The following is a 3,495-nucleotide window of genomic DNA, read 5'->3' as shown; positions in this document are numbered from 1 at the left end:
AAATATATTATAAATTCACACTGTCAAGTTTTTAATTACATTATATTTATTCAACAAAGTATTTGTTGATAAGTTGTACATTTTGCATTCAAATGTGCTTGAGAATAGGAAATTATCCTAATGAATCTGATGCCTTGTCAAAATGAAAAATTAGTCCATGAGTTTCTGGTGATTGTAGTAAGAAGTTCAGAACACATACGCATATACTCTCCCCATACCTCTGTCTTTCTCTCACTACAACTTGGTCCTCCCCAACAAACACATTCACAAACACATTTTAATAATTGATGTTTTATTTATTCTCATTCCAAAGATGAATATTTTACTGGCAATAAATTAAAATATAAATAGGATCTAATGGATGTACCACAAATGGCTTTCTTGCCTTAGAATTGAGGTGAGTCACAAGAGACAGTCTCATTGCTTATTTGGTTCTCAGAGTTCATTGTTTGCAGTAGTAGAAAGGAATGATCTTGTGACATAATCAGTTCACATGGCTTTGATATTCAGTAAAAGAGGAAACTGTTACCGGAAATAATTGTTTTAATACAGAAGGAAACATTTGTGTGTACTAAAAACTCTTTAATGTCAATTATGTGCTAGATTCAAGTGAAGAAAATATAATTTACCAAGGCAGACTCAATATGGAAAACTTGGTCAGAATTATAAAATAAAAATAATTGAACCACAGACAAAATTTACCCCATCTTCCACATGCAAACATATCAGGCCAAGATTATTTTTCAGGGTAATATCTATGAAATAGCCTAAGACCATACCATTTTTATCTTATACAAACTATTCTAGGAAATAGAGAAAGAATGAACATTGCTTCTCACCCTTTTGGCTAAGATCAAGTGGAATATCAGATCTTAGCGGTTTAATATCTGAGACATCTGCTGAGGAGAAGTATTTTAAATGGATTTTCAGAGCAGGGAGATGGAATGGGAGCTTTTTCTGTCAACACCACCACACATTGACCTAGTATTGCATATTGCAGCATCTCTAGGAATGGTGTACCAGAAAAAAAAGGAACATACACCAACAACTTTTATTCATGAAACTGATTTGGCAACAAACCCAACTCCAACAAACTAACTTGTCCATATTAGCCTCATGAAATAATGGAATGAAAGAATAGTTTAACATTAGAAATGATTAATATGTTATGTTGAGCTATGTGAAATTGCCCTTTTCATGATTACAAAAAGTCTTATATCAGCAATTTCAGATGGCTCAACCTGATAATTCAGCACCTTAGCAGACTGAAGAAGAAAGATAGATTGATAATCTCAGCAAATAAAGAAAAATTGCTTACATTAAACATCAAATTTAGTGGTGCATCATTATAAGCATCCCTCTTGAAACCAAGAAAAAGACAGTATAGCCATCATTACTTCTATTCAATGTCATATTATTATACATGGCCTGTAAAGAAAGAAAAGAAACAAATTGCCATAATATATTTTTCTATTCAAATAACCCAAGAGAATCTACAAACAATTATGCAAATTAAAAGAATTCAACAATGTTGCTTTGAAATAATATCATGATACAAAAACTAAGTTTCTTAACACCAAAACTAAACAACTTCAAAAATAGCAACAACAAATATATAAGATCTAGGGGAGCATCTGATGTAAACATATAACATTTTTGGAGGACATAGTAAAACCTTTAATAAAAAACAAGGTAACTAAAATAAATGGAAGAGTTCTAGATAAGACTACTTGGTGTTTTAACATTGTTTTCAAGCTGTTTGTTAAATTCAATACTATTGAAATGGAACGGAGGATTTTAATGGAAATTTACAACCTTGTTTTCAAATTTATATTGAAGAGAAAATGGGGCCAAGAATAGTCAAAGTAATGTTGTGAAGAAGTAGTTAAGAGAACCTGCCTTGTCAGATAACATGATTAAAAGTTATAGTAATTAAGATAACATGGCATTATCTCGGACATACATAAGCAAACAAAATTGAGAGTGTAGAAAGAGCTCCCACATGAATGGGAACTCCGTACATGATAGAGGTGGCACTTACAGATCAGTGGGAGTGGGCTAATTTCCTAGGGCTCCTGTAGGAATTACCACAATCTGGGTGGCTTAAAACAACAACAACAACAACAACAAAACCCTTCAATCTTTTATAATTCTGGAGGCCAGAAGTCTGAAATCAAGATATTCCTTCCACAGACTCTAGGGGAGAATCCTTCCTTGCTTTTTCCAACTTCTTCTGGCTGGTAGAATCATAATAACAATCTTTGCTTCTTTCTTTAAATGACCTTTCTCCTGTGTCTCTGTGTCTTCTCCTCTTACAGGAACACTCCTCATTGTCTTTAGGTCCTGCAAGCTAAATCCAGGATGATCACATCTCCACATTCATCACTTAATCACATCAGCAAACACCATTTTAAAAAATAAGGTCACATCCAGGAGTACTGAAGTTTAGGACTTAGACATATTTTGGAAGGGCACAAGTCAACCCACACAGGGATAAAGAAGAGAGAGTTCAAAAAAGGTTACTCAGGAAATTTATAAAGAAAAATAACTGCATAAATGATATATCAAAACCAAATTTCCATATGGATAGAATATCCAAATATAAAAAAGAAAATTTTAATGAAGAAAAAGTATGTGGAATATTATTAATGATCTCTACAGGAAGTTGTTTTGAAAACAAGACCCCCAAAGCATAAAGATAACAGTAAACAAAAAAATTGGTAAACTCAATTACATTGAAATTTAAAATTTCTATACATGAAAACTACCATACAGAATGAAAACACAAATCATATTAGGAGACTATATTTACAGCAAAAATAACTGATGATATGTACTAAGCAGTAAGAAAGAGAAACAAAAGTACAATTAAAGCATGGGCAAAGCTATGAACAGACAATTCATAGAAGAGGAAATAAACCTTTGGAAAAAATACTGCAATTCACTATTAAATTGGGAAATGGAATTGCAATGAAGGATTAGATTCCATTTTACAAACATTAGATTTGTAAATATTGAAAAGCCTTAGATTACCAACACTTGGTAGTGTATATTGGTAAAACAACTTTAGAGAGCAATTTGGCTCTAATAAAGTTGAAAGTACCTAGAACTCAGAAATTCTCCATGGAGACATGTGCATTACAGCTTTCAGTCACCAGTGAGGGAATGAGCAATTTGTAATAAATTCATACAAATGTAATATTCTGTGGCAGTTGAAATAAGTGAACTAGCACTGTTGATGTTAAACTAGGTAAATCTTAAAAATACAATATTAAGGGACAATACATTTCAGAAGAATTGGTACAGTATGATACCATTGATACATGGTTTTAGAACAAGAATATCAATACTGTATCTTTTTTAGTGATAAAACAAACTAATATTTGTTTTATAAGTACAAAGACTTCATAAAATTGCTAAACACCAAAATTGGAGACTGGTTTCTTTAATGGAGGTGACAGAGGGAAGGAAACTTAATGGGGAGAGATGATATAT

At 32.1% G+C, this 3,495-nt stretch overlaps 1 non-coding gene across 1 annotated transcript; it reads left to right on the top strand.

Moving 5' to 3' along the window:
- The first annotated feature begins 827 nt into the window (after positions 1-827).
- LOC120891193 (U2 spliceosomal RNA) lies at positions 828-1,025 on the top strand. Its single transcript, XR_005735574.1, has one exon. It is a non-coding gene; the product is annotated as a U2 spliceosomal RNA (small nuclear RNA).
- The last annotated feature ends 2,470 nt before the right edge of the window (positions 1,026-3,495 follow it).

The sequence above is a fragment of the Ictidomys tridecemlineatus genome, chromosome X (genome assembly GCF_052094955.1).
Source record: "Ictidomys tridecemlineatus isolate mIctTri1 chromosome X, mIctTri1.hap1, whole genome shotgun sequence".
NCBI classification, from domain to species: Eukaryota; Metazoa; Chordata; class Mammalia; order Rodentia; family Sciuridae; genus Ictidomys; species Ictidomys tridecemlineatus.
This window is presented reverse-complemented; position numbering and strand designations above follow the sequence as displayed.